This window comes from Propithecus coquereli, unplaced genomic scaffold (genome assembly GCF_000956105.1).
Source record: "Propithecus coquereli isolate 6110/MARCELLA unplaced genomic scaffold, Pcoq_1.0 Scaffold273, whole genome shotgun sequence".
NCBI lineage: Eukaryota > Metazoa > Chordata > Mammalia > Primates > Indriidae > Propithecus > Propithecus coquereli.
The window spans coordinates 2,605,151-2,631,496 of NW_012148319.1; the positions used below are offsets into that span (position 1 = coordinate 2,605,151).

At 35.8% G+C, this 26,346-nt stretch overlaps 1 protein-coding gene across 2 annotated transcripts in view; it reads right to left on the minus strand.

Annotated features, from left to right (window-relative positions):
- Positions 1-26,346, minus strand: part of NUBPL (nucleotide binding protein-like) — a 213,973-nt gene that overhangs the window by 175,195 nt on the left and 12,432 nt on the right. The window contains exons 1-2 of one of the 2 annotated variants that reach the window (XM_012647883.1): positions 18,303-18,401; positions 9,490-9,494 (exon numbers count right to left, since the gene is read on the minus strand). The exons of the other annotated variant lie outside the window; for it this stretch is intronic. The gene's annotated coding sequence lies outside the window, so the exon portion shown is untranslated. Of the gene's footprint in view, positions 1-9,489; positions 9,495-18,302; positions 18,402-26,346 lie in introns of those variants that run through there. 2 annotated transcript variants of the gene reach the window in all.

Genomic DNA, 26,346 nt, shown 5'->3' on the forward strand with positions numbered 1-26,346 from the left:
CATGATAACACTCTTAACCTCTCAACAAAAGTTTTTAAAAACTGAAACAATCCCTCACCTTCCATGTTACCTACCTATTTCCAGACATAAAATTACTTTTTAAACCTTGTTGTTTGGTTTCCATGAATACACAAAATAGAGTAAATTCAACATTTATGGTCCTACTGCTACACTGACTAAAACTACAGTTCTAAAAAAGCCATATATATCTTAGTGTGACTAAGTGTCCTCGAAGGGAAAAAAAATGGGATTGATCTTGGCCTCTACCAAAATCTCAGCTTACTGTAAAAATAAATAAGAAAACAGGAAGGATATTTTACTTTTAATGGTGGTATATAAAATTTAAGCTTAATACATTTAGGTATTAGCTATCAAGAGTAGGAATATTCAATGAGAAATTGTGACCCATTTAACTCTTTTTTAAACCACAAACAAAAGAATTTAGTAAAACTAAAATAAAATTAAATTTATTGCATATAACAAGATTTTCAAATGAGGGGGCCTACAACCTTTGGAAATGTGGCTAATTGTTAATACTATTATCTAAAGGTCTGCTAATGCCATAATTATCATCGTAGAATTTTGCCTCTTTTCCGTATCTTTTCTGTGACACCTACAAGAACTAAAAACTACCACAAAATAACGAACACCAATAAAATGAAAAAATATTTTAAGATTCTTTTTCCTTATTTATAACATTGTTGGTTTTACAGAAACCTAAAGCAGTTAGGCCCTAAGATCCAAACTGATCTTTCTAACAATACCTGTCAAGTAAAATAACTTAGCTTTTTAAGTTTATGTTTTCATGAAACAAGAATATAACTAAGTGTTCTAACTAATATAAGACTGCTAGGGTCAATTTTATCATCAACAGATCTTCAAGTTTCCTTCAAAATGTTAGGGAAAATCTATCATCTATCCTGCCTTCTAGAAGAAAACCAAGCCTGCCTAAAGATGAACCCTTGGCACTACGGACCAAAAAAACCTGAAGATCTGCCCTCACATTTGCTGTGGTAAAAAGTGGATTTTACATATACCTAGATGATTATCAATATATATTATCGCATAAAAATAAAGAAGGAGAGGGAGATTATAAGATTTTAGAGTTCCTCTGCTTCCTAGAGAATGGAAGTAACAATAACTGAGAATCTTGTATGTATTAGGTTCTCTGTATACTCTCTCTTTAGGAGTAGTTCCTGACTGACCTAAATTTAGTCCCAATGCTTGCATATATCAAAAAGGAAACCAAAGGAAGGAAAGTATAAAGGGGGGAGGAAAGAATGAGAAGAAAGAGAAGAAATGGAGAGAGGGACAAAGAGAGGGAAGCAGGGAGGAAGGAAGGGATAGAGGAAAATTAATCAGCAATGTATATAAATACCCTGCATAAACTAGGCCTCTACAGATAGCTCTACAGACAAATCCGAATCTCTAAAAATATACCATCCTAAATCACCCAGATGCCAAGACTTTCCCTGATTGTATCTCCCCATTGCTTTAATTCCTCCTTAGGCACTCAGCTAAGCATTTTATTTACATTTCTCACTTACTCCTCACAGCAATAATGCAAAGTGGTATTATCCCTACTTATGGATGAGAAAGCTGGAAACTAACACTCAAAATGACCATTTTTTAAAGTATTCTTTCTTAGAATGAAGTAGAATGGGACATTAAACATGAAAATACTAACCTCATAAACCTCCACCAGAACTTTAAAAGACTCTGAAACAAAAGACTTAGTTACAGAACATGCTTTTTCTTAAAGGGCCAAAGAGTAAATATCTTATGCCCTGAGGATCATATGATGATCTGTGTGGTAACTACTCAATACTGCCATTGTAGCATCAAAGCAGCCATAAACAACATGTAAATGAATCAGCATGGCTGTATTCCAATAAACCTTTACAACAACAGGCAGGATTTTGTTCACAGGTCATAGTTTGTCAACAATCAATTTAGAAAATAAACTTTTTCATGACCAAGTTATTCAATCATCCAATAATGCAATTTTGTTAGAGCCAAGAGCAGGCAAGACATAGTCATCTCTTTTAGTGTCAGAGGCACTATCTCAGTAAGGATTTACTTTCTCACCCTTAACTGGCTAAATTTTAAAAATAAAAAAGAGCACACTTTTCACACTATTTGACTGGAACTAAGTGAGCATGTCTTACTTAGATTTTATATATCATGATAAAATCAGTGTCCATTAACAAAGTACCAAAGCCTACATTAATTAAAGTATATTATACTTAGAATTGGTACTAGACCAGTATAATTATCATTGCTATAAAAATAGACATAAACAGATTTTCAAGTCTAAAATTCAACAGTATTCAAAAGGTGCCAAATAAACTTCATTTGTTTTTCATAATTTACTCCATTATTTTTAAATAAGCTCCTATTTTAAGTGTATAAATAATCTTTCAATTTAAACTTCCAAACAGTTTTAGACTGTTGGGAAAATAAATGAGCAAGGTAGAAGGCCATAAATAAATGTATGCAGCTGGGTGTCTAACTAGCTAAGTTTTATGAATCCTTTTCAACTGACTCTTCCCAAAATAATTATATTTAGTCAAGAAAGCTCCAATTAGGATTTTCTTTAATTTCAGCCAGGCTCAAAAGAATAATCACTACAAAAGCCTCACCAAATATACAACAGATAAAAGAAAATTATTATTAGCAAAAATAACTGTAAAGTTACTATTATAAAATGTGATTCTCATCTTTAATGTCACATAAACTTAACCTAAAATGTTGGTATCTAACAATGTAATCTTTTTCTGATTCTCCTGCAGTACTCAAAACCTGACAGATAACATAAAATAAGACAGATCAAACTCTAAGATATCATTTAGATTTTTGGATTTGTTTCTTTATAATTTATAATACCCTGTGAAAGTTGTAAAAGACAGAGAATTATTCACAGTGAATATACTGTTTCATTACTACTGCATGAAGGCTGCAATTTGAGAGACTACAAGTTCCATTTTTTGTGTTAGATTTCAAATGCACCAGTAACAATTTTGATACTGCTTTGTTCTTCCAAAAGAATTTATACTAAATAAGATTGTAAAGCTTCATGACATGTTTTGTTCCTTTTATCCATGTCATCTGCTAATAGAATCCATCAAAACAACATCTTAGAATGCTTCCATCCAATTACTTCTAAGTAAATATTCCTTTAAGACATACCTAAAGACTACACTTTCCATAGAAGTACCCGGCTAAGACTTCTGTGATTCTCTACCCATTATATTCAATTTAATCTTGGACTGGCAATTGGTATTTATTCAATTTAGAGCTGATTCAAGCCTCTTCTTTCTTCTCTTTCTGCCTAGCTTTAAGTCAAGCTGCCATTCATAAAAATTTCAATCTCTTAGTAGAGAAAAATATGTTTCCTAATGCCGTTAGCCAGGATTAAATAAGAATCTGATTGTCAGAAGAACTAATGGTTGAACAAGGTGAAAAGAGAACTATTTCCTACTGTTTATCAAAGGACTATCTAAATCTTTAAGTTCAGTCAGGAAAGAAAGAGGAACAAGGGCAGCATAAAGGAAAAAGTTCACCTGGCTGGCTGGAGCACAACCAGAGATGAGCTCATGAAAAATGCAGAAGAATCCCAACTGATAAACTAATTGCTTGTAAAAGAACTGAAAAGGTAGAAATGGAAGAGAAATAATAGGTTTCAAATTAAAGACTATTTTAGAGCAGAAAGGAACTTAAAAGATCATCTTAGTCTTCTGTTTACTTTTTAGTGATGAAAAAACTGAGGCCCAGAGATAATCCCACACCTGGTCCTAGGATCCCTCCAATGTACCGTAAAGCCTGAACACTAACAATCACCAGCCACTCAACCATTATCTCTCTCATCTCATCTACTCTCCCCCTTTCCACTCTACTCCAGACACATTGCCCTCTTGCAGTTTCTTAAACACAACAGGCATGCCTTGGCCTTTCTGCAGTTCCTATTCCTTCAGCCAGGAATTCTAGTCCCCCAGGTATCCACTTGGTCTCTCCCTTACTTCCTTGACTCAAACACCACCATTGTAGTAAGGCCTTCACTGGCCACCCTATCTAAACTGCAACCCCCTCACTACAACACTACACATTTCCTATTCCCCTTTCTGCTTTTCTTTCCTCTTAGTATCTATATTAGTATTCAACATACTATATACAGTCATCCCTAGTGATCTGCAGGGGATTGGTTCCAGGACACTCTCCCCAATACGAAAATCCATGGATGCTCAAGACCCTTATATAAAATTGCATAGTATTTGCATATAACCTACACACATTCTCCTGTGTACTTTAAATCATCTCTAGATTACTTATAATACCAAATACAATGTAAATGGTGGTTATACTGTATTTTTTATTTGTATTACTTTTCTATTGTATTGTTATTTTTTATTTTCCATCTGTAGTTGGTTGAATCCATTGATATGTAACCAGTGGATACGGAGGACCAACTCCATTTACTTATTTGTTTATTGTGTCTCCACTAGAATGTAAATCCCATGTGGAAAAGGATTTTTGTATGCTTTGTTCACTAATGTATCCCCAGAACCTGGAAGGGTAGGTGGTTGTGAAGATTCCCTATTCTATCCCAGAAATTTTGCTTCATTAGGTCTGGGCTGTAGTCCAACAAACAGGTAGCACTCTAGGGTGATCATAATGTGAAAATCAGAAATACAGATAATATAGGAAAGAGATGAAAATTTTCTGTAAGTGCCTAAGCCCTGGGACAAGCAGGATCAAAACAATAATCTCCAGTAATCAACAGTAGGTAACACTGAAGAGGTTCTTTTTTTAAATAATAAACAAAAAGGTGGTGAACATTCTGCCATGTGGGTGAACAGTCAATAAATATTGCATGAGACATACATAAGTAATTACTTATTGTTTACCTGAAATTCAAATATAAATTAGTACTCTATTTTTATTTGCTAAATCTGCAACTCTACCCTAGCATTTCTTCTCAACAGAGCAGCGACAAATGATTCAGTTGAAACATAAGTCAGATCATGTTATTCCTGTGCTCAAAACCCTTCATGGACACCACTCCCCCATTTCATTCATGTAAAAGCCAAAGTCCTCATAACCACTCTCCTCACATAATCTAGCCAGTCCCCCACCTACTTCCTGCCTCCCAACCCTATTAATTTTCATCAGCTATTACTCCACTCCACTTCTTCCTCCACAAGGTACACTGGCCTTCTTAATACTCCTAGAATAGTAAGCAGGGCATGCTCCCATCCCTGGCTGTTCCTTCTCCCTGACATATTCTTCCCTCAGATAGTCACATAGTCTACTCTCATCTCCTTCTCACCTCTGCTCGAATATCATCTTTTTTGATGAGGCCTACCTTATTTTAAACTGCAAACCCACACTCACCCTCAAGTACTTCTCCTCCCCCTTATCCCAGTCTACTTTTATCACCTTCTAACACATCATTTAATTCACTTAATTATGATGTTTATTATCTATTTACTGTAAGCTCCATGAGGGCAGGGATATGTCCAAGCACTTAGAACAGTGAGAATTAAATAAATATTTGTTGAATGAATGGATGAATGATGAATGTATGAGGAGACCTCCATTTGTTCCTCTGTAGAATATCAGAATTGGTTACTATATGATCCCTAAGGTCCCTTTTAAGCTTTAATTAACATTCTATGATTTCAAGAAATTCCCTCTCCTAATACCTAGACTCAAAGTTAAATAATACTATATAATGATAATAATAATAATATATAGCTTAAATAATATATGTAATATATAGCTTAAAATATTCTGGCATTAAAGACACCAAGATTAGGTACAACAAGGTTTCATATATAAAAAGGCTGCATAGGAGTTTGAATTTGTTTTTCTACCCAGAGCAGGATAAGCAACATCACCTTTAACAAGAAGCAATTGCCTTAAGTCCCACATTTTCATTTAGTAAATAACAGGGAAAAGTAAGATTAAGAAAAGAAAAACAGGCCGGGCGCGGTGGCTCACGCCTGTAATCCTAGCTCTCTGGGAGGCCAAGGTGGGCGGATTGTTTGAGCTCAAGAGTTCAAGACCAGCTCGAGCAGGAGCGAGACCCCGTCTCTACTAAAATTAGAAAGAAATTAATTGGACAACTAAAAATATATAGAAAAACTTAAATTAGCTGGGCATGGTGGCACATGCCTGTAGTCCCAGCTACTCGGGAGGCTGAGGCAGTAGGATTGCTTGAGCCCAGGAGTTTGAGGTTGCTGTGAGCTAGGATGACGCCACGGCACTCTAGCCCAGACAACACAGTGAGACTCTGTCTCAAAAAAAAAAAAAAAAAAGAAAAGAAAAACATGAAGTCCTTGACTTGTATAATTTTTGAAAAGGTATTAATACCCTTAGTAAGTAAAGTCTTCAAATACAGAGAAAATTATAAAGCCTTCTACCACCATGGTAGTGCTTATAAAATACAGAAAAAGATGCTTATATACACTAAGCTCTAAAAATAATAGTTATTTGTGACATCGACTAGTCATTTTGTTGCCAGAATCTAAGCCTGGGGACCTAGAAACCTAACTAAACAAGAACCTTTCCCAAAACAGATAAAATACTATAGCAAAGATGCTAAAACCAACATCAACTCCTTATGAATGTCCTTAACTAAACTGCAATGCAGGGTAGAGCATTTATAATTCTGATAGCAGCTCTTCTAAAGAAAAGCAATCACTAGAATCAGACACAAACAGAGCACTTGATCCATCCTCCAGACTCAAAATCAGAGCAGCCAACAAGCTGATTTTGAAACCCATAGTTTCATATGCTCTTCTTTCTTCCTCTCAGTGATCCTTCCAACATTGCCCTGCTGAGGATTAAGGGTCCTTCTTATTCCTCAAGGAGATGGGATGGGGGTAAATAATTTACTAAGAAAAAAAAAACTGAAAGAGGAAAAACGCATTGGTGAAAGCCAAATTAGGGAGAAAGGGGGGGAAATAATTTTTTTTTTTATTTTGTTGTTCAACATTCCACAATGCAGGTAAATAATTTGTTTAAAAAAGAGATTGTTTTATGAGAAAGATCTAGATAAATTCTTATTAGACAGAAGCAGATAATGAAATTCAAAGGATGTGCAACAGTCTTGCCACCTATATGTCATAAATGAAAGGAAACTAAGGAAGAATATACTAAATGTAAAATTAGAGTAACTCTTGCCTAACTCATAAGCAAATTCAGCAACTTCCTTGAACAATGCAAGAGAAGGAATTACTGGCAGCAAGTTGCACTTTACCAAAAGTAATTTATAAAAGGTAGGCCAAAGAATACCAAGGAAGACATATCCAGCCAATAGCTTCTTTAGAGCTATTTAAAATAAAAATTCTACTGCTTCTAATTGGTAATCTCCATGCATGTTGTACATAATGCTACCTATCTAAAACCATACAGAAAATATAGGGGGAAAAAACAGTTTGGAGCTTTTCACCCATCTGAAGATTATTTTAACACAGTATTTTATGTTACTGTGTTGGGTAAATGTGATGTGTGTGTCTGCGTGCTTGTGGCAGAGGAGGAAGAGAGGTAAGTAAAAATTCCTAGTAGAAGACTGGCTTTAGGATTTAGTTTAACACACTTTCTTCCCTCTATTATACATTTAATTTTTTATAAAACTACCTTATCTTTGATTCTAGTATTTGATTTTAAGTTCCTTATTCAGTACACTGAATTATTCTTATATAAGACACCCTAGAAGTAGACGCACAGGTTTCAAGTCAATTAATACTATTAATATGCATTAGTGGTTTTCCATTAGCAAGCATAACTGTTTATGGTTTCTATAAAATGTATGAAACTTGAGGATTTAGATAATATACTTAATTACATATGGCATCTAGATCATGAGTGAAATAAACAATTGTACTATATTCAAATATATACATAACTATAGAACTGTATCAAATTAAAACTAAAGTTCAAAAACTATGAAAAACTCTCAAGGCGCCATGATGATGATGATTACCTACAAAATGATGCTATAAAAATATTATTACGTAAGCCTAAGTAAGTTATATTTATGTAATTAATTTCAATTAAATTGCTGTTGCAATATATATTTTTAAGTATCTGTTAGTCATACCTTGATACAATATTTTAAATTAAGGGTCAATAATAGATCTTTCTAAAAATATTAACACCTTACTCAAAGTTCAAAAACAGTTAATCTATTAATTCTATTGCCAAGTAGTAAAAAAAAATTTTTTTATAAATGAAAATCAATGTTACCTAATACCATATGAATCATATAGGTGATTAATATTATCAGGATTTTTTTAAATAACTAACAGATTAAAGGCATAGTAGAATGCAGGAAGAAGCAAACTAGTTTAGTATCACTTAATATATGGGTGATTATGGATAAGTTACTAACCTCACCAAACCTCAGTTTTCTCACCTGTAAGATTAAGAAGATATCTACCAAAAATAAATAAATAAAGACATTTTCAGACCAAAAAAAAAGATCTATTTTATAGGATTTTTGTGACAATTATAGAGTAGCGTGAACTTGTAAAACTTAAAAAATAGCTAACAATTATATAGTATTACATGCCAGGCACTTCCTAAACACATTAATAGATATACAAAAACTCTCAGTGAAGAAACCAAGGCACACAAAGCTTAGTAATTTGCCCAAGGTCAGGCAGCAAAGTGCAGGAAATGGGATAAGAACCCAGGCAATATGGCTTCAGAGTCTGTAGGAAACTGCTACAACACACTGCCTCTCTCTAGCAAGACAAATTAAGTCAAATTTCTACCAGAAAGTAAGTACTCAATGTTAGTGTCTTTCTCCCTTCCACCAAGACCTCTTTATGCACTAAAGCAGGAAAAATAAGCATTCGTTCTCAGTGAGTAGTTATTTATTACACAAAATAACATTCTAATTATTAACCCAGGCAACTACATAACATAAGCTTTAACATAAGAATAACAAAATGATCCTTAATGTGCATTTATTATTTTTATATGAACTGCTGTTGTATGTTTTTGTGTGTTTAAGAGCAGGAAACATGTCTAGTTTAAGGTTTTATATGAGGTTGCTGTGAAAAATAGCCCCTAGTAAATATTAAGGAATATGTTTCACAGAAATTGGATTTAGAGGTTTTGGTACATTAGCCAATTTTTGAGTTATATACTTATATAGATTACAGAAAACAGACATAGTCAAAAATGCAGTTAAGAAAATAAAGACTTACTTGCTCAAGCCTAGAAAATAATGGATACTAAGCAACAAGAGAAGCAATTTATTATATTCTGCTTATTTTGTTGTTGTTCAGAAATCTGTGTTTCTGTGCTAAATCAAATACACAGTACTTAATATAACATACATAATATCAGCCAGAGTTAATAAATCCTTACTACGTGTCAAACATTATGCTAGTGGCATTACATATATAATATCTTTATATTTCACAAAAGCTCTGTAAAGTAGCCATTATTATTATTATTATTACATAGATGAGGAACCTGAGCTCTGAGAGGTCAAGTACCTTGCCAAGCTCACAGGTTAGTAAGTGAAGAGTTGGGATCAAATTCAAGTTTGCCTGAATCCAAAGCCCACACTTTTTCTACCACAAGTACCCAAACCTAGCTGTGTATCAGAATCACCTAGGGAGCTTGTTAACAAAATTGATGGTCAAATTCTAGACCTAAAAATACCAATTCCCAGAGATTCTGATTTATTTAACAAGCTCCCAGGTGATTCTTACACAGCAAGTTGGCACTGGTCCTTAGAGTAGCATTTAAAAACCACTGTACTACTTCCAACTGCCTCCCCTATGTTCCATTAGGTTTAGTGATTAGACGGTGGAATTATAAGGTTCCAAACATTGAGCTTTAGATTCAAGTAAGTGATATTAATTGACTTCAATTCAATTTTAGATTGGGAAATTCATTTTGGTAAATGGCATCACCATTTTTTCATTCACCACCAAAACCGGTACTCATTTTCAGTACCTCCCTCCCTTCTAATCTCTTTCTTAAATCTATCTCTTCCTTCTTCCTTTGCTTTTTGACAACTAGAGGATATTCTTATCTGTTGACATTGTTGGTTGCTTCCCACCTGTAACCCCTACCCATTCTTTTCACAAGCAGAACTCAACTCCCACTGTAAAGGTAGAAAAGGTCAGATCCTCTGCTTTCCCTGCCTCCCTTGCAGCTAAAACATGGTCATTAGATCCGATCCTGGTCAGTGAAGCTAGGGAGTGTCTGGTGAAAGTTTTCTTTCCTAACAACAACAAAAAAATAAATAAATAAAAATAAAAATAAGGGAACACACCCTTTTTCTTCCTCTTTGCAACTGAGTGAGGCAGCCATCTTGTGACCCTAAGTATTAAGCCAAGAGAAATGCAGAAATGCCACTCCAGAGCACTGATATAGCTGAGATACTTTTTAACCAACTCTATAACTTCCAGACTTCTTGTTATGTGAAATAATGAACCCCTATCTTTACGTCCATTTTAGTTGATAATTCAACTCTCACTCTGGCTATTATCTACCTCCAATCTGTCTAATTTGTTCTCTAACATCACTATAAATCTTATGTTTGAAAAGCATGGATTTTTAAAGTGAAATATACGATAGTGGAAACTTTCTACGGTATCCCACTGATCGTAGGACAAAATCCATACTCCATTACATGTCATATGCATCCAATCCTTCAGCTGGATTCCCCACTAGCCTTCTGGTCCCAATCACAATATACTACAGCCATACAGACTACTTTTTGTTCCAAACACTTTGTAATTTCTTGCTACTATGCCTTTGTTCACATAGTTCCTTCTAGAATTCTTTTCTGTTATTTTTCTACCTGCCAAAACTCTACCTAGTCTTCAAAGTATTCCCTTTTAAGGCCTCGAATTAATTTCTCTCTGTTCTAGTGCTAACATACTCTGTTTATACCCACCAACTGCTGCATTTGCCACATCTTCCTTGTATGTAAATATTTATGTGTGTGTGTGTGTGTGTGTGTGTGTGTGTGTGTGTGTATAGTCTTCCTCACAAGGATGGAGGCTTTGTGAAGGTAGCACCCATGGGTAAATACATCATCTAGGACAGATGGTTGTTGTATTGTCCAATTGTATTTGTCCATAATCACTTAAACATTCTCAACTATGTTGTTCAGGGGCCAAAGAGATAACCATTGTAGCTTAAAGGGAAAGAAAAATACAACAAAAATACTTTGGGATTTGGGGGAAACTATTTTTGAGGTAACTCAAACTTTGTTGAACTTAAGGTACAAAATACATTTTAACTGTTATTTGCTAAAAAAAGAATCATAAAGACAATGTAAAGCCTTACAAAATACTAAAAATAATTACTTGTATATGCCAATTCATCTCTACTCTCTAATGAATAAAATGACTTCTTAAATTCTATATCAGTGAGTAAACTGCCCAGCTTCAATCTCATTATCATTTTAGTCCAACAGAATCACTTTTGGGAAATGCAAATCAAATGACAAGATACCACTTAATACCCACAAAGATGACTATAATGTAAAAGACAAAAAATGAGTATTGGCAAGGATATGGAGAAACTGGAATCCTCGTGCACTGTTAGGAGGAATGTGAAATGGTGCAGCCACTTTGAAAAACAGTCTGGAAGTTCCTTAAACAGTTAAACATAGGGTTTTCATATCACCCAGCAACGCCATTTCTAGATATATACCTAAGAGAACTGAAACATACGCCCACACAAAAACTCATACACAAATGTCCATAGCAATATTAGTCATAATAGCCAAAAAATGAAAACAATCCAAATGTCCATCAACTTGATGAAATGGATAAATAGAATGTGGTATATCCATACAATGGAATATGACTCAGCAATAGAAAGAAATCAAGTACTGAAATATACCATAACATAGATGAACCTTGAAAACATTATGCTAAGTGAAAGAAACCAGTCACAAAAGACATATTGTATGACTCCTGTTATGGACTACATATTTGTCATATTTGTGCCCCCCAAAATCCTAATCCCTAATGTAAAGGTATTAGGTGGTGGGGCCTTTGGGAGATAATTAGACCATGAGGGTGGATCCCTCATGAATGGGATTAGGGCCCTTATGAAAGGGACCCCAGAAAGCTCTCTCACTCTCTTTCCACCATGTGACGACATAATATTAACACAATGAGAAGAAGGCAATCTACAAACCAGGAAGGAGGGCCTCAGCCAGAACACAGATCTTCTCCGCTTCCAGAACTGTGAGAAATAAATGTTGTCTAAGCCACCCAGTCTATGGTAATTTGTTATAGTAGCCCAAACTAAGACAATTCAATCTACATGAAATGTCCAAAATAGGCACATCTATAGAAACAGAAGTACATTAGTAGTTGCCTAGAGCTTGGGTACATGGGGGAATTGAGGAGTGATAGCTAAGGGGTGAAAGGCTTATTGGGGGTAATGAAAATGTTCTAAAATTAGTGGTGATAGATATAAAACTCTGTGAATATACTGAAAGCCACTGAATTGTATACTTTGAATAGAGGAATTGTACAATGTGTGAGTTATATCTCAATAAAGCTGTTTAAAAAAGACTACTAGGACTCTAGTCAATTATGACAATTAGCAAGACCTAATCAAAGATATATATTATTTATTAATATTAGTAGGTAAAACGGTACAGGCTGAAAAGTATTGTGCTTTTCCATCTTGACCAAAAGATGACTGGAAAAGTCCAACACATTTGTGAATTTTCATAAGCAGGGGCAATTCTGTATACCAAACTTGAAAATACACATATTATTTTTCAAATGTACTAGGAAAATGTATCTGCCATCAATTCAGTTATACAGTCAAGAACCTGGAATGGAGGTCATCCTTGACCCTTCCTCTCCTCTCATATCTAACTCATAACCAACACCTACCAATTTTACCTCCTCTTGCATCTCCAGTGCCAACACCTCAGTCCAAGACATCACCATACTCTCCTGCTTAGGTTTCTATAGTAGCCTAAAATGGTTGCCTGTGTTCACTCTAATATCCCCTCCATTCTCCATGCAATAGTAAAGTAATTTTTAAGCAAATCTGATCAAGTCCATACCCTGCTTAAAATTGTTTCCCACTGCCCTTAGGATATATAAGGAGCAACAGTGGTTGGAGGAAGGCAGATGTAATTAATATTACTCCCTGAGGGAAGTCTCTCATCTCTCAGATTAGGACCAGCATCCTGTTATATGCTCTCCTGACAATAGGATTTCTCTTTGTGGCACTTACAACAGAAATAACTTAGAATGTTTTATTCACCACTCTACCCAAAATTCCTACCACAGTGCCTGACTTATAGCAGGTAGTTAATAAACATGCTTTAAAAGAATGCCTTGGGTTACCCAGTTTCACAAACTAAATCATACGACCACAGGCTATGTGATGTAATGGGCTAACTTACCTAACTCTGGCAGAACAAAAACCAGCAGTAACCAAGAGAAACGAAATAAGTTGTCTGCCCCATCCCTGCTCCATGAGCCTCAGCAATACCATCTCTGCCACCACTGATTTACTACTGCCTATGTCATATTTCCTGCAGTGTTTCATAAGACATGCACTTAAACAACAGCTGGCTTCCATCTTCCATATCTAATCATGTATAAAAATAAAACATCATTTATATTATCACAATCATTTCCATGGCAAATATGAAAATATCAGAGCCCTAACTCAAGGACTACAAGGAAAAATAGCAGCCTTGCAGGGGAATTTGTCAGAGGCAGATGTTAGCTACTCAAGTTCCATTTATAGGACTTGTTTCCAAGCAAGTCTATTCTTTCCTGACTTCAATTTCCTCCTCCAAAAATGACATTTGGTATACTCTCTAGATTCTCAAATTTTCCTTTTTCTTTTAATTATAACATCCTTCAGCAACATGAAACCAAATCCCTTTTTTCTCCATTACAAAAACTATTTCTACTACCAGACTACTTTTGCAAAGATGTGATGCTCAAAACATGTATTACTTATAATGGGGAAAGTTCTTTCAAAAGAATTGGTATTCACAAGCTCCATGGTACAACCATTATAAAGACAAAATTGGGAGCTAATCAAGCTGAGCAAGTCTCATTAAATGGAGAAAAAACAAGTGATACTAAGATTTGCTTCTTAAGTACTTGGTCAAATGCCTATGAACCACAGTGTCTAGGGAAAGTTCTACCCCAGTACTGCTGCAAACATCCCTCTTGTTCCAAATATTTCCTCCACCCCCATCTCACCCCACCAGAGTGGTCTGATCCCTCTTTTGAAACTTAATCCTTTGGAAAAGAAAAGACACCAATAGTCTAACTAAAAAGCCTAAGCCTCACTGTTGTTAAAGAAAAAAAAAAAAAAGTATACAAATTTTCCCCAAAACATCCTTCCCCTGGATAGGTGCCATCCTTAGTCATGCACAGCTGCTGTTAGCTCACTAAAATACTTCATTCATAAACAAGCCCCCTCCATCCTATTATCACAAGGAACTATTAATTTCTGAATTGCCCCAACTATGATAAAATTTCTATTCTGTATAGTTTCTAGAAATAACCATTCTAGTCAGTACCCAATTCACCTTGACACAAAATTTTTTTAATTTCTCAGAGAACTACTAAAAGAACAAAGCTTAACACTATTTTAAGCCAAAGAAAGTAAGAGAATTGGCTAACAAAATGGCAAGCAAACAACTGCTTAAAGCCAATGTGCTGTACCAATTAGAACATTTCAAACCAATGCCATTTTTTAAAACTAATTTATCTAAATTTAGCAATTCAGACAAATCTTAGAATATATGTATTCCTTTATCACAACTTTAAATTGTACTAGTTAAAAGACCATTTTCTCAAGTCTCCTCTTACTTCCGAAGTGATCTTACTCAGTTCCATAGCTTTAAATACCACACATACTCTGAGAACACTCAAATTTAAATCTCTAGCCCAACCACTTCTCTGAGCTCTGGACTTAACATATCCACTTGGGTGTCTATTGAGCATTTTAGACTTGTGTAAAAAAAAAAAAGAACTGATTTTAATCCCTAATCTCTCCTTTTTCCATCTTTTTCATCTCATGAAATTTCACTATTATTCACACAGTTGCTAAAACTAAAACCAAAGAACCTAAAAAGAAATAAAATTCTGATATATGCTACAACATGGATGAATCTTGAAAACATTTTGCTAATGAAATAAGCCAGACATAAAAGGACAAACATTGTATGATTCCACTTGTATGAGTTACTTAGAACAGTCAAATTCCTGGAGACAGAAAGCAAATTGGTGGTTACTAGGGGCTGGGAGCAGGGGGAAATGGGGAGGTACCGTTTAATGAATACAGAGCTTCAGTTTGGGATGATGAAAAGGGTCTGGGGACAGATAGTGTTAATGGTTACATAACAATGTGAATGTATTGAACTGTACACTTTAAATTCATTAAAATGGTCAATTTTATGTTATGTACATTTTACTATACAAAAAACAAAAAGAACCATCTCTTTCCAATTCATCAGCAAGTCCTCCTCATTCCATCTTCAAAATATTTTTGGAACCTAAGTACTTACCACTACCTCTATCGCCACAGTCCAAGCTATCATCTCTAACCTAGACTCCTTCATTAGCTACTGGCTAATTTCTCTGTTTCCCTTCTTTTTCCTTTATAGTGTATTCTCTATACAACAGCTAGATCCTTTTCAGGAGTAAATCAGACCATGTCACTGTTCTGGTGAAAAATCCACTACATTGTATTCAGGAAAAACTCCACATTTCTACCATGGTTTATAAGGCTCTGCATGACATGCCCCTACCTACCTCTCCTCTAGTCCACCCTAGTCGCACTGACCATCTCCCTATTCTTCAAATAATTCAAGTTGATTCCACCTCAGGGCTTTTGCTCTTCCTGTTTCTCAATTCATTCGGACTTCTGTTGAAATGTCATGTCTTCAGAGATCCTTTCCCTAACAACCCTATCTAAAATAGCACCTCCCACCACTTTCTATTTCCATACACTGCTTTATTATTTTTCATAACAATTACTACTTAAAACATATGTTTATTATGTCTCTTCCACTAGACTGTAAACTTCTTAAAGATACAAACTTTGACCTTTTGATCACTGTATCTCCAGGATCCAGAAAAATGCCTGGTAAAGCACATGGTAAATACTCAGCAAATTCTCGAATGAATGAATAAAATTATTCTTATTTGTAGAAGCACTGAGTATCACACCCTCGATTTTCTTTCATACAAACAGACTTAATTGGACATTGAAGGAAAGCATGTTATTTGAAACAACGAAGAGGAAAAGCCTCAATCATCCAAATTCCCATTTTGCCTTTCAATCAGGATCAGACCTTGAAAATGGAACAAAACCTTCACAATGTAATCAGTGTGGCTCACAACCCAAACCTCTATCAATGTGAATTTCACCTTCATTTTTAAAATTAACTAATTAAAAAACACTCTTCTATTATCACCACATAACCTCCCAGACAGTTTCTGCTCAGATCTTCCTCCTCTGTTCAGCAGTTTCTGACTAAGGGAATAGAAGGGACTGTCAAGATTCAGACATCTAAAGATTACTGTAAGTTTTCCCTTCCCTAACTTCAGCTACAGACTGGTCATTTCAGAAGATGTGCTACTGGATTACAAAATCTGAATATTTAATCGTCTTAATTGCTCACAGATAGTTTTAACTTTTATGTCTCTGAAACCACCATTTAAACCACATTTCACTTGGCAATTGTATGATAAAATAATACTCATGCCTTAATTTCTATGACAAGTTCCTCTCCATCACTAAACAGGTAAATGGAAATTTAGCATTTGTTATTCTGTTGCATACATCAGCACAGAGGCCAACAGACAAAATGACAAACCAATGGGATTATGCCCATCCAGAATGATAGTTTTCATTAATGTTTCTTGGCTGGGATACCCTTCAGCTGCATAAAATATTTTAAATAGCCTAATGGAAACATGCTAAAGATATCCTATTCTCTCTTAAGTAAGCAATATTTTTTATCATTTTTAAAGAAAATGCATATGTAAGGAATAGGATTAGACAGGTTGGTCATCCTTTTTTTAAGCCACGGCAAATAACCCAATGGACAGGACTGGCACCTTGATCAGTTTCCACAGTGATTTGGCAAAGAGCCCCATCACACTCCAGATAACATTCCAGCACAAATTTGAGAGCAAAGGCTGTTCCAGGGTTTGGAAAAGGCTTATGCTTCCAGTTCTAGTCAGGAAAAATCGAAACAGAGAGCAACATTATCTCTATGCAGGGGATCTAGACTTCCTTCAAAGACTACCTGAGTACTTCCCTCTCTTTATTCAAGAATGTTACATTGTTTAAGAGCCACAGGAAATAATCCAACTTGTCATTTATTGCTCTTAGAAAATCCTAGCTTGTTATCTGTCCTGACAGTAATAAAATCATCTTTGAAAGCAACAGTAGGATAGTGTTCTTCCTCCCAGCTCAGCTGAAAAATAGGTGGTTGTACTTTATCATTCACTGAAGTAGAACATGCTGCCTGCTCCCTTTAAGTAGCCATTTAAGATTTTTAGAGAAGTACAATGGAAACTTATGTCCTTTTGGAAGACAAAAGAGAGACTTTCTGAATAAGCTTCTTAAGCAATCCATTCTCTGTAAAATTGGTTGATGTGGTTAATTTGGCAAAGCATTTGAGAGATGAAGAAGGAAGTAAGAACATGGTGAGAGGTTCAAGCTCATAATTATTTTGTCTTATTACACCAGCAATAAATAAAGGCTCTTTAAAAAATGTTTTCCCTTTCATCTGAAAGCTCATTGACCCATTTCTGCACAGGGTGCTGACCCCAGCCCTTTCACATAGTACATACAACTGCCAAAAGTGAACTACCACATGTTTCTGACCAGAAAGAAACAGGCTGGAACGAAATCTGTCATGTGAAATATTTCACGGCCAAAATTAAAGCTCTCAAATGCCACAACCAAAAACAATGCTGTTCTGATTTCAATTTTATTCTCAGAGCCTCTAATCTTATCAAAGCTTCTTTTAAATCTAATACTTGCCCACCTTGCTAAATTTTTTGGCACATTAAGTATAACATTTCAAATATAAGTTTTTGGCTGTTGCTGTATGTTTTAACTGAAATAAAAATGTTGAAGCAGAGCATGTAAACTCCCTTATTTAAAAGCTTCTCTAAACATAATTCTCTCAAGGCAAGAAGGGCTCCCTGGTAATAGTATGTACATTTTAGAAAACCTAGTATCTCATTCAAACCTTTGGAGACTTTTACCAATGTGTAATCTATTTTCAGTCACTTAGCATTTACTATGTAACAATGGACCAGGCAATCGTGGCAGATGATTTAAGATGCAGTCCCTGACCTTGTGGAAGTCATGGTCACTCTAATAGCATGAGATAAACATATGAACCAATAGAGGAGAAAGTAACAGTATTTGAAGTCACCAAGAAGGCTTTACAAAGGAAGTGACATCCAACCTGAGACCTAAAGGATGACAGAAGCTGGGTGATGAAGGCAAGGAAGACACTCAGTGCAAAGGAGCAGTACCAGCAAAGTACAGAGAGTGGAAAATTAGACAGACCCACCTTCTAAGAACAAAGCTAAGCAATTTAGACAGAGGCTGTACGCAATAAAAACTATCCAATAAACAATATGAGGAATCAATATTTAATTTAAGGCAGGTAAGCTTAAATAGATCAATTAAGAGTTTATGGAAAACTCTTAAGTGAAAGACGGCAAATTCTTACCTAGATTTATGATAGTGAGGAAAAAGAGATATTTCTAAAACAAAAAAGACCAGCACTTAGTGACTGACATACAGAAGGTACAGTAGGATGGGAGAGATGAAAGACAAGGATGATGTCAAGCTTTCAAGTTTTTTGACACCTCTCTAATCAGAAGTAAGGTCTATGTCCCCTCCCCTTGATTTTGGGAAGGCACATGACTATTTCAATCAAGAATCCATCCTAACTACCAAGGCTAGGTCACAAAAGGCCATACAGCTTCCTCCTTTTTTACTGGGACAGTAACTCTTGGAGCTCTCAGCCACCAAGTAAGAAGTCCAACTAAACTGAGGCTGCCATACCATGAGGAAGCCCATGAAACATGGAATAGCCATGTAAAAGCACTCCAATCAACAATACCAGCTGAACTGAGCCTTCAAGTCATCCCAGTTCAGGTACCAAGCATGCAAGCAAAGAGCCTCCAGACAATTTTAGCCCCTAGCCATTTGAGTCTTCCCAGCTAAAGCCACAAATATTGTAAAACAAAGACAAGACAAGCCATCCTGTTGTGCTCTGTCCAAATTCCTGTCCTATAGAATCCTGTCCCCTAGAATGTGAGCATAATAAAATGGTGTTGCTTTACAACATCAAGTTTAGTGCAGTCTACACATCAATCAACAACTGAAACAGGTAGTGGTAACATATAAGGAATACAGGAACAGAAGATTTAGGAGAGGAAGAAAAGTATGCTGGTTCCATTTAGATAATTTAAATCTGACGTATCTGTAGAACATCAAATGGAGATGTTGAGTCAACTATTAAAAATAAGGGTCAGATTTTTAAAAAGAGGTAGAGAATACAGAAGCAGCATATGAAGACAAAGGGAGGATGTATAAGTATGAGGGAGAAAAATATGAAGATGGGGTAATGGAATAGTCTGAAAAGTTAGAGAGGAAACTGAAAGGGTGAAAAAGAGAGTGGAATCAAGAAAGAATGATACCATGAAAGCCAGGCAAAAAAAGATTCTCTAAGGTCAGCACCTGTGGTGAACAGTATCAAATACAACAGGAAATCAAGTAAAATCAAATAGAACCAAGAAAGAAAGGGAACAAATATATTTTTATTTTGGCAGACCATTGGTAACTAGAAGAGATTCAATAGTGTGATTTGAAGAAGTCAAAATCACAGAAGTTGAAAAGTGAATGAGAATTGGGTAAACTGACACAGCTGGTATAGACTACTCTCTCATATATGGCTATACAAGAAAAGTAACAGGGAGGGCAGAAATTTGAGAGGAAGCAGGAGCTAAAGAAGGTCTGCTGATTCATTCACTCACCCAACAAATACACATTTTGATTTCTCAGTGTGTATGAGTAGGTCTATAGACCAAGAGGAAGTAATCAGGAAAGAAACTGAAGATAACAAAAAAGGAATTAATAAGTCAAAGTCCTAGAAAAGTCCAGAAACAAAGGATCAAAAGCCCACATAGAGGTATCTGACTGCCATCTCTTCCTCTGAGGCAGGAGGGAAAGATGTAATGATAACTATATAGAGATACACTTGATAGGGGGAGAGAACATTAAAGAAATTACCAATGAAAAGCCCATCTTTCATACAAAATAGAAAGCAAGACCATGTGCTGGAAATGAAGAAACTAGAATGGGATAGAAGACTTGATGAGAGTAGAAAATATCTGGAAGAGCATCTGTAGTAAATGAGAAGTAGACTGGAGACAATCAAAGAATCATCAAGTCATACAGAGAGCCTGGAACAAACTAGAAACCACAATCTCCCAAATAGTCACTGGGCTATAAATCAACTAAGATAAGGACAGCGGCAGGGCTTTTTCAACTTTATATCCCCCATGCCAAGCAGAGCACCCAGGAGATGACAGGCCCTCAATAAACATTTGGTGAATGAATATATGAAAGTGTGTGTGTAGATATGACAATTATCAAATACATGCAAGAAAATTTATCCACTATGGATAGTGGATGAGCCAATCCAACTATGATGAGTATTTCCCCATTTCTTATCCTAAAAGAAATTCTTGGTTTCAGTAGACTTTTGCTCTGTTATTACAAATATATTTTATGAGTCTCTCTTTCAGCAGATATAAAATGTATAAACTCAAAAGCACTTATAAAACACATTTCTTACCAAGAATTACCTTTGAATTGGAAAATGGAAAAAATGATTCTGTAATTGTTCCTTCTGAATCTGACCTCTTTCTCCAGTTTCCCCTCTGACTTTAAAATAACTATACTTTAAACAAAAACAGCACCCCCTTCCTCCAAAATGGCTAACCTTAACACTGAAAACAATATTTTTTAGAACTCATGTCATGTAAGAAACAAAATACTTTTTATAAGAAATGTATCTGTTGTATATACTTCCAAGCTATAATAAAGACATCAAGAACGGGTTAATTTAATATAATTTAATATAGTGTAACCCCTTTACAACACTGGTGTTAAAGAAAAGATGAGCCCCCAACCTCATAAACTTGAACTAAGTGGTATACATCAGGACTTCCCACATGTAATTGTGAGAAACACAGTATAATCCATATTTAGTCCAAATTCACATCATAACTACTACTGCAGATTATAATACATAAAGCCTGGCATTTGGTGTACTATACTAGCTAATAAGAATAGTTCCTGGCCAGGTACGGTAGCTCATGCCTGTAATCCCAGCACTTTAGGAGGCCAAGGGAGGAAGACTGCTTAAGGCCAGGAGTTTGAAACCAGCCTCGGCAACATAGCGACACTCCATCTCTACAAAAATTTTTTTCAAAATTAGCCAGCTGTGATGGTGTATGCCTGTAGTCCTAGCTTCTCAGGAGACTAAGGCAGGAGGATTGCTTGAACCCAGGAGTTCAAGGTTATTGTGAGCTATGATTGCACTACTGTACTCTAAAAAAGCAGTACATCTGGAAAGAAGTGGCATTGTGTGATCATGGGGAAAAAAATAGATATTTTGAGGTAAACATCAATGAAAAAGAATAACCAAAGAAATACAAACTCTTTCACAATGATACTGCTTCCCTTCCCATCTTTAAATCTGATTAAAATGTTTGTTAATGACTCATTGTAGCAATGGAAAATAAGAACTTAAGTTTTGCTAAAATTGTCAAGTAAATGAAATGTGCATCAACTTTTATTTTGAAATATTACTTACAAAAGCTTTTACTTAGCCACCAATACCAAAAATTTATTTAAAACTTAACTATGGGACAGCCATTGTGCAGAGCACTTCACATACATTATCCCATTTAGATTTTAATTACTTCATTTGCTCAGGAAAAAAAGTATAATTTACATTGAACAAACTACAGACACCTTATACAACACTTGGAATTTGCCATGTATATTTTATTTATTTATTTATTCATTCATTCATTCATTCACAACCACTCTTCAGTTAACATGTTCCATGGTCATTACTAACATTTATCAATAGTCTCCTATGTGCTGTTACTGGACCAGTCAGTGAGGATTAAAACAAGGAAAAAGACCAAAATTATTGTACCCCAAAGGTTCACAGATTAACAGAGGAGATAAGTAAACAAACCCTTATAAAATAACATGGGAAGTATTACTCTTTACCTCAGAGCATCACAGCAGAGAAAACAGAGAATAAGAATACCAGAATAACAGTGAGAGAAGCCATCACAGAACATCCACAATATGGGCCTGAATAATTCAGTGGCATTAAAGGAATGAAATGAGAGGACAGATTCTATAAAGCTTTAATGGCAGAATCAGCAGAAACAGGTGACTGTAATTTGGGGGATGGGAAAGAACCACATGACTCTTATGGTACAAACATAGTTACAGGGAAAAAGAGTTGGGTTTTACACTTGCTGAGTTTGAAATCCTTGTAAAGTCTGAAATGCTTTGTAAAGTTTGAAATGCTTATAGACAACTATACAGACAGTTCTGGCACCCAGGAGGGATATCCAGGCTAGTGGACGCATTTGGCATCTAGGACACATAGGTAGTAACTGGAGCAGTAGGAAAAATTGAGATGACTAGGTGGAGTATAAAATGAGAAGAGGGCCAAGTAGAATTATGGAGTACAGTCATGCGCACCGTAACAACATTTCAGTCAGTGACGGACTGCACATGTGACAGCGGTGCTGTAAGATTATAATGGAGCTAAAAAATTCCTATCACCTAGTGATGCCGTAGCCATCATAATGTCATAGCACAACACATGACTCCCATGTTTATGGTGATGTCATTGTAAACAAACCCACTGGACCACTCACAGTATAAAAGTGTGCAATGATGTTCTAGGCCTTCACATTCACTCACCACTCATTCACTGACTCATCCAGAGCAACTTCCAGTTCAGCAAGCTCCATTAATGTAAGTGACCTATACAGGAGCACTATTTTTTGTCTTTTATACTGTATTTTTACTGTACCTTTTCTATGTTTAGGTACAAAAATAATGACCATGTTACAACTGCCTACTGTATTCAGTACAGTAACATATCGTACAGGTTTGCAGCCTAAAAGCAACAGGCTATGCCCTATACCCTAGGTGTGTAGTAGGCTCTACCATCTAGGTTTGTGTAAGTATACCCTATCATGTTCACATGACAATAAAATCACCTAATGACACATTTCTCAGAATGTAGCCCCATCAGTAAGCAAGGCATAGCTGTACATCATTTTTTAAGAAGCAGGAAAAGAACACTGTGTAGGCAACTAAGTCACAACAAATGCTTCCATCCCACACCACACCTCAAAAAACAAAGCAAAAAGACACAAAACTTTGTACTTACATACTTTGAAATCTGTCTGTGCAATCAATTCATCCATGTATCAAACATTCCCTGTATATTCCTAAGTCACAGACATTTGTGCTAGCTGCTGAGGGTAGCCAAGGATGAAGACAATGCAGTTCTTAATCATGAGAATCTAGCTAAAATAGGAGTAGTAGTATACCAAGTAGATTAAAAGCACAGGATCTAGGTTGGCATGCAAATCTTAGCTCTGCCATTTACTTCCTGGATGACTTCAAGCAAATTACTTAACCTCTATGTATTTCTGCATCCTCCCTACAATGAGGATCAAAATAGTACTTATTTCCATAAGATTGCTATGAGGGTAAATAAGCTAAGAGCCATGTCATGAGGATTAAAACAGTCCATATAAAGCACTTGTAACAGTGCTTGACACATAATAAATGCTCAATAATTATATTATTTATTATTATAAAAATTACAAGAATGGCTTTATGAGTGTAACAATAATGAAAATAAACAGTGTTACTGGATTTCATAAGATGGAGAAAGAACCCTTACTTGGGGAGAATTCAGGGAACACTTCACTGAGCTGCCCCTCTAGGCAAGGTCACCTCACACAGTGCCTTTGTGTGAATTAGAAAGCAGCCCACAGGTGGACATCAAGACAGGCGAGCCTGGATTTCTGTCATCACTCAATCCCCTCAACCAGCACCGTTGTGCAGGATATAACCAGCACAGCTACACATGGTAGCCTGAAAGACAGGACATATAAAGCTGCAGAAAGGTGAAGCAAACATTCCTGTAGAAATGTAGATGACTACAAGCTATCAAAAGCATAGGATATCCAGCCCAGACTGGCTTAAGCAAGTAGCTCAGATTAGCTAGAGCACAGGAACCATTTAGAAGAATAACTAAATTCAGAAAGGTAGGCTGGAGCCAGATGATAGAGGATCTTGAATACCAGCAAAGGCATTTAGCTGTGACTCTGAGCAGGGGAATAATGTGATTCTAACAGTAAGAGTAGTCTGGCATTATGTACTAGAAGGATTTAAGCACGAGCAGGTAAGAGGTCATTGCAGTGGTCTACTAGTCTGTGAGTTTCTCAAAAGCAGGGATTATATGTCTCATTTACTTCTGTATCCTCCAAACTAACACAGTGCTTAAGACAAACTAGGTACTCAGTAATTGTTTTAGGTATAAATGAATGAATGAGCCAAAAGGAGATAATGTGAGCCTTAATTACAGTGGGAATAGTGAAAATAGAGTGACAGATACTGGAAAAATATTGCAGAGATAGAAACAAGGATATTTGCTGGCTGATGAAATGTGGCAAGGATAGGGCAGAATCAATAAAGACTGTAAAACTGATAAATATTACATGGACTGCATTATAGGCTTCTGTGAAAATCAAATATAATTATGTTCATGAAAATGGTCTCTTAAAAAAAAAAAGACTGCTTTTCTCGGGAATAAAAACTAGTTATCTTGGACAGATGTACTACTATATTTGACAGTGAATATATCTTATCATTTTAAGACATTTCTCTTGCTTTTGGCTTCACTAGGTTATAAAACCTTTAAGAGTAAACAGTGTGAGGCTGGGCGTGGTGGCTCATGCTTGTAATCCTACCACTCTGGGAGGCCAGGCGGGAGAATCACTTGAGGTCAGGAGTTCGAGACCAGCCTCAGCAAGAGCAAGATCCTGTCTCTACTAAAAATAGAAAGAAATTAGCTGGACAACTACAAATAGAAAAATTAGCCAGGCATGGTGGTGCATGCCTGTAGTCCCAGCTACTTGGGAGGCTGAGGCAGGAGGATCACTTGAGCCTAGGAGTTTGAGGTTGCTGTGAGCTAGGCTGATGCCACAGCACTCTAGCCCAGGCAACAGAGCAAGACTCTGTCTAAAAAAAAAAAAAAGAAAGAAAACAGTAAACAGTGTGTCTACTCTGTTATGAAGCACAATAAAACCTTATTAAATATTGCTTTAATTAACATTTTCTCACAGAAGAAACTTACTGAACCACTTTCAGCTATATACCACCAAAAACTATAGACAGATACACACATATATACATATATTTACATAAATATATACACACATTTATATATACTAAACTTTTGTGAATATCATCTTAGCAGGCTACAAGCTTTCGCAGTACATGTTTATTTTTCTTTATATTCCCAGGGTATCTGGCAATGAGTGTTATAGGTGTTAAATAAATATTTGCTGAACTAAACTGAACTGAAATGAATTGACTCAGAAATCTCACAGAGCTTATCAATGGTTCCTGATGGCCTTTATGTTTCCCTCTCTAGTCTCAGTGCTCTTCCACACTGTGCATCAAATTTATACTGTAAAAGAATGAGATCCATAATAAGGGTGGTTTGGAAAAAAGAGAAAAGAGAAAAATCAAAAAATATGATTGTTAATATATATGATCAGTGGGGTACCATTAAATGTTTAACAACCAGCTTGAGGTGGGGGAGGGGTCTGATTTTCAGTGTTTGCCAGTCTCCATGGTTTAAATACTCTCACAACAGCCTATTTCAAGCTAACAACATGATACAAATCCGTTTACAAAATTCACTGGAAATTTAACACTCGGCTTTCACAAGGCAGTATGAGCTGGCTCTAGCACACCACTGGATACAATATTTAAATGCATAGTACACACGATCCTCAAATTTTGCTCTGCATAATACTACCTATCTACATCCCCAAAGAAAGTACAAAAGGCAAGACAAAGGCAGGGAAAATTTACACCCTATTCCAATAAGGCCTTCACATTAATCCACAAAGTAGTCTTCTTTTGAACTGGACTTATTGTTCAACCCCAAAATTTTTTTTTCCCAGGCCAGTGACATTC